Source organism: Microcaecilia unicolor, chromosome 5, assembly GCF_901765095.1.
Source record: "Microcaecilia unicolor chromosome 5, aMicUni1.1, whole genome shotgun sequence".
Taxonomy (NCBI): Eukaryota; Metazoa; Chordata; class Amphibia; order Gymnophiona; family Siphonopidae; genus Microcaecilia; species Microcaecilia unicolor.
The window spans coordinates 282,233,115-282,245,339 of record NC_044035.1 but is presented as its reverse complement, the minus strand read 5'-3'; the positions used below and the strand labels follow the sequence as shown (position 1 = coordinate 282,245,339).

General features: G+C 42.6%; 2 pseudogenes; one reads left to right on the top strand and one right to left on the bottom strand.

The window, feature by feature from the left end:
* LOC115471343 overlaps positions 1-12,225 on the bottom strand; it is a 149,969-nt pseudogene that overhangs the window by 66,792 nt on the left and 70,952 nt on the right.
* Positions 983-1,423, top strand: LOC115471020 (annotated as a pseudogene).

Genomic DNA, 12,225 nt, shown 5'->3' with positions numbered 1-12,225 from the left:
AACACTTTTCTTCCCCAGATGGAGGCACCGAGCGCCAAGTGAGTACGGGACTGACAAATACTGCCTTCAGGAGGCTCCAGCGCGGTCAGCTACTGAATCTAGGAGTGCCCATTGGCCAATGTTGGAATGCTGGGATAAACAGACCTTTGGTCTGACTCAGAATGGCAGTTCTTTCCTCAGATCACTGAACTAAGGTAGTAAAAAAAATAGACAAATGTTAAGAATTATTAGGAAAGGAATGGAAAATAAGAACAAAAAATACTTTAATGCCTCTGTATCAGTCCATGGTCTAAATGTATCTTGAGTACTGTGTGCAGCCCTGAATTAGCCATTATGCAAAATAAGCATGTGCTTAGGGCACCAATGGAAAACGGCACTAGAGTTTTTTTTCCCCTACTCTTTCACTGCCATCTGTCACACCCATTATCCAACATGAATTTCAGTGTTTTTCTATTCATTGTAAATATATATGATGGTTAGTTTCATACAATAATGATATTTTTCAGCACTCATTGAGTCTTAATATCTTGTCAGTTGAGCAATGGAAGGGCAGAGGGGCACCATTGTCAAGCTGTGCTTAGGGCATCAGTTGGCCTTAATCCAGCCCCTACTATGTGCAGTTTTGGGTGCCCAGTTTAAAAAAAAAAGATATAGTGAAATTAGAAAAGGTACAGAAAAAGGCAGTCAAAATGATACAATTAATAATTTGGGAGATATATCAAAATCCCCCTGTTATTGTTATGTATGCTGACCAACGCTATGACCATAACACCCGAAATCAAGGCCCACGGCCCTACCGCCCAGACCGTAGAACCGATTACCCTGAAGAAAGAGGTCGTCGCGCTCGACCTCAGCGAGGTCCCCCAAGGGGCCCTCCTGATGACAACAGACGGTTCAGAAACGATTATTCCCGCCCTAGTCCGGACCGCTATCCAGATATCCAGTGTTATCACTGTCTCCAATACGGTCATTATGCACGTCAATGTCCACAACCCAGCCACAGACAGCAGGAGTAAAGATCCACACGTGTAAGATCACTTTGAAGGATGTGTTCTTAACTTCCCCAGAAGAGCTTTACAGAGTCTTCACTGTTCCAGAGCTGGTGCAGGCCTTTACGCATTCTCCTGCAGTCATAGATGCAAGTAAAGGAGGCAAGTTTCAGCTGCTGAATGGAAGTGTCTGTGGAGAATTTTTGGAATTGGATCCTGAGAAACAGATTGTTATGAAATGGCGGTTTAAATCTTGGCCTCCAGAGCACCATGCTACCATTAGCTTGACTTTCATTGACAAGGATGGTGAGACAGAACTGAACCTGGCAGGCAAAGGTGTCCCTGCCAAAGAGGAAGATCGCACAAGGGAAGGATGGAAGCCCACCACTGCCCCTACCCCACATGTGTATAAAGAAATGCTAAACAGGTTATAGCTCTTCGAATTAAAGAGTTGACTGAAAATCTTTTAGGCCCTCGGTATGGGCCCTAAACTGACTAACTGGGTTAGGAACTGGTTGAGTGAAAAGCAATAGAGAGTAGTGGTAAATTAAGCTCACTCTGAGGAAAAGGATGTTACTAGTGGCGTGCAGTAAGATATGATCTTGGTCTTGTTCTTTTTTACATTTTTGTAAGTGATATTGTCAAAGGGCTAACTGGTAAGGTTTGCATCTTTGCAGATAATACCAAAATCTAAGATTTAAAGCTAAAAAATGCAGGATCATACATTTGGGCTACAAAAACCCGAGAGAGTAGTACAGTTTGGGGGATGAAGGACTTCTGTGCATGAAGGAGGAGTGGAACTTGGGTGTGTTCATACATGATGATCTTAAGATGGCCAGCAGCTAGAAAAGATGATAGAAAAAAGCCAAAAGGATGTTTGAATATATAAGGAGAGGTATCGCCATCAAGAAAAAGGAGGTAATAATACCTCTGTACAAGTCACTGTATACAATTCTGGAGACCACACCTTCAAAAACATATAAACGGGATGGAGTCAATCCAGAGGGTAGCTACTAAAACAGTCAGTGGTCTTTGTCATAAAGTGTTTGAGGACAGACATAAAGATCTTAATATGCATACTTTGGAATTAAGGCGTTATAGGAGAGATATGATAGAGATGTTTAAATACCTCTGTGTCATAAATGCACAGGAGGCGAGTCTCTTTTCAATTGAAAGGAAGCTCTGGAATGAAGAAGCATAGGATGAAGGTGAAAGGGGTCAGACTCAGGAGTAGTCCAAGGAATTCTTCTTCACAGAAAGGGAGGTGAATGCATGGAAAGGCCTCCCAGCGGAGGTGGTGGAAATTAACTGTATCTGAATTCAAGAAAGCTTGGGACAAGTACATAGGATGTCTAAGGGAGAGGAAGAAGTAGTAAATGTCATGGGTGGACAATTTGGATAGGCCATATGGTCTTTATTTGCCTTTATTTTTTTATGAGCGGTGATTAGACAGAGATCGATAAAATCATGAGCATTATAGAATAGATATGTAGGGAATAGTGCTAAGACTAGTGGACAATCCATGAAACTAGGTAACACATTTAAACAAACTGCAGAAAGTGTTTTGTTTTTTCTCTCAATACACAATTAAGTTATGGAATTTGTTATCAGAAGATGTGGTCAAGACATATCCAGGATTTGAAAGTGTTTAGACAGGTTCCCGGAGGAAAATTTCATAAACCATTTTTATCCATATTGTCTTGTCTGATGACTTGTGAGCCCTTGGGTCCCTCAGAAAAACGTGGGGGAGTCCCAGTTGTTTCCCCAAAAGACAGCCGAGCACCCCGAGTCTTCACCCGCGGCGACCACCGTTCACCAGGGGCTGAGCACCCAGCTGCAGGTGGCCAGCGGGGCTTCCGGAACCGCGGGGGTGGACGGACTGACCGGACACCGGGGAACTGGACCCACGAAAAAGAGCCAGGGATAGGTCAAGCAGGCAACAAAGAGTAGTCCAGGGACAGGCAGAAGGTCAAGGCAGTGTCGGGAAAAGCAGCAAGTCCAAAGATCACACACGCAGGCTGGAACCTCTGGAGTCAGAAGCCGAAGCAAAGGTCTGCAGAGAACCTGCTCCTTAAATACTGTCAGCCAGCCTCAGCTGACAGGGGCAGAGACCTCCGTTCCCTCCGCCCAATCAGGGTTCTCCAGGGCGGGGTCTTGGTTCCCGCGCCCAAGACGCCAACCCGGGATCCCGGCGCCATCTTCCCTGCCGGTCCACGCGGGAACTCCAGAGCCGGTGATGGGAAGCACGGGGCCATGAAAGCCGGCCCTCGGCCACGATCCCGGCAAAGCCCGCCCCGGGACCATGATGGCCGGCTATCGGGGCAGGAACCAGGTGAGCCGCCTAGCGGCGGAATTACGGCCGACCAAGCCCGCGAGGGTTCCTCTTCGGGGCTAGCGTCCATAGGGGAGCAGGCTAAGTTAGCGAGGGACATGACACATATAGACTTGGGAATGCCACCTCATATCTCTGGATGTGAGCCAGAAAGAATAGATTTACTATATGCAATCCTGCCAGTACTTGTGGTCTGAACTGATTGTCTACTGTCACATAGAGATGTTGGGCTTTAATGTGACCCAGTATGGTAATCTTAAATCCGTGTTGTTTTTAAGATTTTGCTTTCCGGAAGGCTGAGCTGTTTATTGTCCTCTGTTTTGCTTCAGGTCTATAATCCTGTTCTGATCAGATGAAATACACATCCCCTGAGAATGAGTTTGCATGTAACACAGTCAAGCTGGTGCAAAACCTTCCACAACTTCCATGGGTCTCATGCAGACTAACAACTGAGTTCAAGCCAGAGGAAAAAAAAACAAAAACATTAAATTCAGACTGAAAAGGGATTGGTTAACATTAAATTTCAAAGAAAAAATGGGCACACTATTAATTTTGAAAATGAGGTTTGGGTTTAGTATGCTTGTGGCAGGAAGGAAGTTTAATTTCAGTAACTGAGGGCTCTGCCTTTGCTTGCTGACTGTGATGATGTCATGATCTTTTCTCAGGAAAAGTTCTCCAGCAAAGGAGCGTAAACATGGCACAAATCAGGAACCCTGCTGCATTCAATTCAATTTCCTTTTCAATTAAACTGTACAGCTGAGACAGGGTTTACTAAGCAATCTGAAAAAACAATCTTAAACAAGAGCACAACTTGTGAATTACAGTTCAAGGGAAAACACAATTTTCTGCTTATTATATTCTGAGTTTTTTTTGTCTTCCTTACATATCGAACTAGCATCCAGGCTCGTCCCATATGGACGGGTAAGCAGGGCAGGCTATAAACCTACTCTTTACCTCCTTTCTCTGCTGTGCTTTAAAATACAGATTATTTCTGCTATGTAGGACCGACAAAGGGAAAGGGATAATGCACCTTTCTTGTGGATAGAGCCCAAGGGAGAGTATTTCTTCACTGACAGATCCAAGATCTCTCAGCTTTCTCACCTTTTCTTGTAAATCAAGCCAGTAGGTTGAGCTATTGTCATCTCCTCTGATCACTATGTAGAGTTTGTGGCCAATCCAGTCAGCAGCAAGGGCCTTGGGTGCTCCTAGCATTACATTGTCCAGGATCCAGAAACATACAAGACTTGTTACTAACTTTGGGATTGTCTACAAGAGCATTAGGCATTTACCCCCGGATTCTATACACGGCACCTGAAAATCCACGCAGAAATCAAAGCATATTCTATAACAAAGCACATAACTTAATTGGTTAACTAGCTAATCAGCGCTGTTAACTGGATGTTAACAAGCAATTATCAGCACTAATTGGCATTAATTGAGATTTACATGTACAACTCGCTAAGTGTATTCTATAACATGGTACGCCTAAGTTTTAAGTTGCGTAGTTGAAAAAGGGGTGTAGCCATGGGCAGGGTATGGACATTTCTAAAATCTATGTGTATTATTATAGAATACACCAGATCTGAGCCTACTTTAGGTGTCGGGATTTACACCAAGTAAAACATGGTCTAAACAGATGCGACCAAATTTAGTCACGTGGAGAGCTACTTGATGTATTCTATATACCGTGCGGAAATTTAAGCCTATTCTACAAAATAAAGGCTTACTTTACAGAATACGCCTAGATGTAATTTTTTTATGGATGAATTTTTCAGGCGAATATAAACGGTGCTCAAAATTTGGCATAAAAAAAATCAGCAATGAATTGTATTCTATAATGGGTGTTCCAGGATCGGTGCCCTTTATAGTGTGTAGTGCTAGAACCCGCACTCAACTTTGGTCACGAGGAGTTACACCAATTGAAACCAGATATAAATCTTCCCCTTAGGACCTTATTCTATAAACCTTATGCTTCTAAATTATACTCCTAAAATGTATGCTCCTAAATTTCGAGCATACTTTATGCTCCGAAATAGATTATGCTCAAAATTTAGGAGCGTAACATTTATAGAATAAGGCCCTTAACTGCAAATTGGCATGTGTTAACTGCTACCGTACAAAGGCAGTAATTGCTTTTGCGTTATTTTAACAATTTGTGCACAGTAATTCACATGGTAAGGGCATATTGTTTTAGGGGGCATAACTAGGTAGGTCAAGGGCAGAGAACAGGCATGGAGAGTATATTGCAGTTAATGCGTGACAACTATCATGCGTTAACCAATAGCTTCGCAGTTAGTGAGGGTCCACTTAGCGCCCCCTAAATAGGATGCAGTAAAGAAACAGGCACACCCAGTAAGGGGGGCCGTCCACAACCGGGCTGAAGACCGGCGAAGACAGAAGAGAGGGGAAGGGAGCAGGGAGGGCCAGATAGGGAGCAGAGGTAGGAGGGGGAAGCAAGCAAGGGGAGGAGTTAGGGAGGAGGAGCGAGAAGTAAGAAAGACACGAGGGAGTCATTTCGAATTAGGAGGCAGGAGAAGAGCAGCGTTGGCTAGCAGCTCCAGAGCAGCGTTAGCTAACAGCTCCAGATTTTTCACGGGCACACGTGGCTGGTATCCGGATCCTTTTGGTCGACCAGCAGCCATCGTGCATAGCACTGCAACGAAACACAAGTTATCTCAGTGAGCGGTGAAACAATGTTAAACGGTACGTCAACCTCATTTAAGCTCTTCTCCTGCCACTACGGTGCTCCGCACGAACTGCGGCGTTAGCCGACCATAGTTAGATGGCCGCCTTAAAAGGTCACCTATCTAGCAAATAAAAGAGAGCACAAAAAGGGGTGCTTTAAAAGCCTCCCATACCGCGTAGCAGGGCATGGCGCCGATCCGGAAGCCCATGCCGTGCTTTCTAATCGGTTCGCTAAGACGGTACTTAACAGCCGCCTCCTAAATAGGATGCAGTAAATGCATCTGCACTAACTGTATCCAGGATCCTGTGTGCTAATGGAATTTTAATACACGACTTGCAAAAGAAATTCTAGACACATTGCACATTAATTTCTTAAGTTAAGGTGTGGTAACTGCAACATTTTATGCACTTTAGTAAAAGGACCCCTTTATTTCCTTACCAAATCGTTAATGTGATTTTTTTTTTTTTGCATATCCCCTTCAATGAACTTCTGTGCTAAATTAAAAAACTGGATAGAAACTTTGAACATTAAAGAATGATTTACTATCAGCAGGGCAATGGAGCGAGTGCCCATTAAACACTGATAAAGCAAGACAATCTGTCAAGTCTTGTAGCAATCATGAGGAATTGGTTAAAATATGACTTTAGAGATCCAGCAGAAACTCTTGGCTATCGTTCCATAGCACTAAGGATTTGTTTTGAAGGGAGATCTTCTTGCTCACCTCCATTAGCAGAGCCTGAACCTTATTTTCCCCATGGATATGTCTTGCTAGTTGCATATCCTTCTATTAAAAATCCTTATTTGCTGCCAGTGCTGTTCCTATTTGAAGACCCAACTGTATGTTTATGTGGGCTCTGATTATTATATCTAGAACACCTCTATTAAAAAGACTTGTATTTCTATATTTATCTATCTTTCTATTTAGCTATATCTATATATTTGTATTTAACACTGTACGTCTAAAGGATAATTCTATAATATGGCCCCTAGGATAAGAGAATAAGCAGGTGCCTATTTATATAGGCTCCTACTTCTCATTATAGAATACTAGAGCAAGTGGCAGAAATCACACATACATCTATGGTGTGATCACTTACGCCAGTTCTATAGATGGTATAAATGCCCTTATCTAGATATTAGCCACAAAATATATAAATTACGGAATACGATAACATTCATTTACATTTACTTATTTATTTATTGGGATTTATTAACTGCATTTATAAAGAGATTCACCCAAGGTGGTATAAAGGTGGTACAGTTTAACATAAAACATTTGTGTGCTCTATCCAAACTCCATTCATCCACATGATCACCAGCAAAATACACATCATAAAAAATATGGTGCATATGTTTCCATTAGTCAGTATTCTATAGGAGGTCATTTGTATATGTAAATATGTAAACATTAGACAGGTCCTTATAGAATCACTCAGTGATGCTGAAGTGACCCCAATCTTCAAACCCAATCTGAGAAGTCTCTAGCATGGCCTCAGTTTACATATCCATTAGAAGAAAATTACTGTCCAAGAAAGAAGGACCAGAAAGGATGCTGCTGGTTTTCCACCATGCAACAAAGAACACATCCTGGGGGATTAGGATCCCTGTGTTAAATAGATTTTTACACAAGTAATAACAAAACTAGCAATGCCTGATTCTATCTACTGAAAAGAAAAATTACTGGCACTTTCTTGCTAGGGTCTATCACAGCACTCAGAATGAAGGTCTCTGTCAGACAGTTAATGATAATTGTGAGTTTAAGATAAGCTATCCCAATAACAGATGACTGAGACAGCGTGTGGACAACTTGCTAAAAATCCAGGTCAAGAAGAATCACTTGCCTATCTCCTACAACCCAGATGTACGGTACTGGTTCTGAAGCTGTGTAAGAAAAATGGGGAGGGAGAGGAAGAATTCAAGCAGCAAAAGTGCAATTACTGTTCTTCAAGCAAAAACTCAGTGGGGAATGATGTCCTTTGTCGTCGGAGAAGTGGAAGAACCTAAAAGGCAAAAGCTGATGATAGCAATCATCTTTAAATGCCGTATGCCCTCTTCCGATCGACTTCTATCTTGTGTACTAGAATTTGAAGTAGTAAAATCACATTAAATACTTTCCTTTGAAGGCAGCAAAACAGCAGGTCTGTCTGCTTAGTGTAAGCTTTGCAGCTAACAAATGAGGATCGGCGGGAGCTCAATCATGGATTGTAATCTAATTTAAACAATGAGACCATGCCATGGTTTGAATTTGAGGTTTTCCAACATAATTAGCCTGAAAATGTTTTTTTTTCCTCCTTCTTCTGTGGGAAGGAGGTGTTATGAATATTAAAAATGCAGAGAGAGCTCTACATCCCCCCCTCCCACCTCTCCACTTGTCTTTGCTCCTAGAATTCATTTGTGAATTGTTTGATTTCCATGCTAAGAATAGTATGTAAATTTCGAAAGGTCAGATAAAGCTCAAATCTAGCTTAACAGTAACTAGGCAATGAAATCCTATACGAGAGCGATTCTATAACTAGGTGCTCTGAGGCCATGTAATAGGATTCTCTTTTAGAACCTGACCTAGATTCTTAGGTTCTGTTATGGAATACTAGAGTAACCAAGTATCAGCGTGCCTAACATATAGGCACCAGCATTTATACCAGCCATAGACTTGGCTTTAAGTACAGGCACCCACATGCAGCAGGGATGTGTATAACCTACAGTGTAAGTGGAAGCCCTGCTATGTCCTGCTCATGCTCCTTTCCTGTGTATGCCCCACCTCCTTTGAACATAAACCGAGCAGGTATTTCCACAATTTGTGTGTTGATGTGTGCACATACCTGCATATATTCTATTATTCAAACCATTTATGTGCCTAAGGCATATGTAAATGTGAGTGCCTAGTTTATAGAATTTCTTTTAATATGTTTACAGTAAGGCTTACTAATTTTTGCCTGGGACAAACAAGATACAGTAATATCAGATCCAGGAGTGCCAAAGCAGTTTTAATCCCCCACTGCTGGACTTTTTCTTTACCGTTGTTGATGTTCAGGTTAAAATAAAAACAACACCAACATTGTTGAGTCGATATTCAAAGTGATTTAACCAGTCAGAAACTGCTCTTGGCTGGTTAAATCACTTGTTCAGGGCTAAATGCTCATTTCCAGTGGCATTTAACCGTTTTAGTGCCACTGAAAATATCCAGGTGGTGCCAATAGTCAGCACTTAACTGGCCAAGGTCATTGCAAAAATAGCACCGCTTTAAAGACAGTCCTGTCTTTATGCGGAGACCCATAGCTGGTTAACTGCTGAATATTGCACTTAACCGGCTATGGTTTAGCTGGCTCTGCAAACCCAGTTATTCAGTGCCAGAGCCTGCATATGGCCCAGCACTGAATTTCCTGGCATAACATTGAGTGCCGCCAACCAAGAGACCCTATTACTAAGTCGCGTTGGTGTCTACACGCATCCAACGCATGTCAATTTGGAACTACCACCTGGCTACCATGTGCGGTAATTCTATTTTTTATGTGAGTCTGATACGAGCAGCAGAAAATATTTTTTATTTTCTACCATGTGGCGCTAACCGGGCGATAATCGGCAGTGTACGTGTGCTCATAGGAGCCAACTTTTCAAAATGATTGGGGGTGCTGAATTTTTTTTTTTTTTTTTTTTACAGGTGTTGCATTCCCCTGCCCCCTCCCCTCCTCCCTCCCCTGTCCCTCCCTCCTCCCTCCTCCTCTTCCGAGTTCCAGGCCTCTCTCCCTGCCTCTGAGTTCCAGGCCCCCCTCTCACCCTCCCAGTTCCAGACCTCCCTGCCCACCCTCCCTCCCAGTTCCAGGCCCCCTCCCCTTCCCTCCGAGTTCCAGGGTGGCACCCCATCTCCCTCCCTCCTTCCGAATTTAAACATAGTAACATACATAGTAGATGACGGCAGAAAAAGACCTGCATGGTCCATCCAGTCTGCCCAAAAAGATAAACTCATATGTGCTACTTTTTGTGTATACCTTACCTTGATTTGTACCTGTCCTTTTCAGGGCACAGACCGTATAAGTCTGCCCAGCACTATCCCCGCCTCCCAACCACCAGCCCCACCACCCAATCTCGGCTAAGCTCCTGAGGATCCCTTCCTTCTGTTCCTTGTGATCATGGGCAAGTCACTTAACTCTCCATTGCCTCAGGTACAAACTTAGATTGTGAGCCCTCCTGGGACAGAGAAATATCCAATGTACCTGAATGTGACTCACCTTGAGCTACTAGTAGCGGCTCTAGAAATGTTAAGTAGTAGTAGTAGTAGTAGCTACTACTGAAAAAGGTGAGAGCAAAATCTAAATAAATAAATATATATATCCCTGTCAACTGAAATGGAAGCTCAGAAATAAAAGGACCGGGGATGAAGGTGAAAGGGGATAGACTAGGAAGTAATCTGAGGAAATGTGGAGTGGAGGAGTGGCCTAGTGGTTAGGGTGGTGGACTTTGGTCCTGAGAAAGTGAGTTCAATTCCCACTTCAGGCACAGGCAGCTCCTTGTGACGCTGGGCAAGTCACTTAACCTTCCATTGTCCCATGTAAACTACATTGAGCCTGCCATGAGTGGGAAAGTGCAGGGTACAAATGTAACAAAAAAAATACTTCACATTGGATCTTTAAGAGAGAACAAATAGTGGATGATATGGATAAGCAGACTGGATAGGTCTAATGGACAGTCATTTTCTGTTTTTTTTGATTACATACAAAATTACCTACAAAGCTAGAAAAAAAAGCACTATTAAAATATAAGTACATAGTATTTAAAACTATTGCAAAGTTATCCTCTAATCATTGCATGCAACCTTGTATTATTGCTTTATAATCTCCCACAAGGAGCTTCACCCCTTCTGAGCAGCACCTTAATTTACAGATGCTTTGGAAAAAAATATATATCACTTTACTACTGTGGACGTTTTTTTTCCTTTTCCCTTACAAGTTTTATCACTTTTCTGCATTTTAATGTGTTTTAAATCACACACTCACTCTGTTTTCATAACATCAAATGAAATCCAATATTACTTTTCAGTCCTTCGATTAGTTAGGCTACATTTTTGTTCTACAACCAAGAATAGCTCCCAAGTTGTAATAATAGCCATACAAAAGGTGCCACTGTAAAAACAGAGGATAATAATGTAAACTATGTAACTCCCCTGCAACAAAGACTTAGAAATTTGAATCAAATACATTCAACTACAAAAAGTTAATACTTTATACCTCCTAAATAAAAAAGGAAACTGAAAAGCAAAGACCATAAAAACGAAACTAAAACATCTAAAGCACTAAACAAGGTGGAGATTTTTCACCAACACAACTTGGGAATCTGGCAGCCTAAAATAAATCAAGCACGAGCCCCAGCCTCTCTGCAGCACATACATTAAAACACTTTTTCACACACATGTAAAAGAATTCCTACCAGACAACAATAAGCAGCAGAAGAGCGGGAACAGCCCACGCTCTGAGCTAAGTCACTCATCTTACCTCCTCCTTGGAGGAGTTACATCTCATCTGCAGCAGCCCAGGAAAAAGCATGCAGGCAGGAGACTCAAGAGCTGTTCCCTCTGCTCTTTCTCAGCTCTGGTCCCGCCCTTGCGTAAACAGGAAATGAGGGTGGGACCAGAGCTCAGAGAGACCGCCAAACAGCTCTGAGTCTCCTGCCTGCAAGCTTTTTCCTGGGCTGCTGCTGCAGATGTAACTCCGGAGGTAAGATGAGTGACTTTTAAATTTCGGAGGACTTCCGGTGGGTGACTATTGGGGGTGCTCGAGCACCCACAGCACCCACGGAGTTGGCGCCTATGCGTGTGCTTACTGCCCGGATAACAAGTGAGACCTTACTGCTAAGTCAGTGGGTGGCGGTAAGGTCTCAGGCCCAAAATGGACATGCACCAATTTTTATTTTACCACACGCCCATTTTCAGCCAATAAAAGGCTTTTCTTGCAGGTGCACTGAAAAATGGACCTGCGCACGTCCCATACACGTGCCTACAACAGTGCAGACAATTTTTCAGCAAAATGACCTCTTAATATCAGCCACTATGAAGTGATTTATGTACATATTAAGCAAAGGGAGATTGACGTTCAAAATCATTTCTTGACCAATAAATGAATAAAGTTTGTCCACATAAGACAATATACACCCAGAATATATCTGTTTAACTTGATGACTCAAGGATATTCCAGGGGAGGGGTCAAAATTTATCCAGAGAGCAGCAA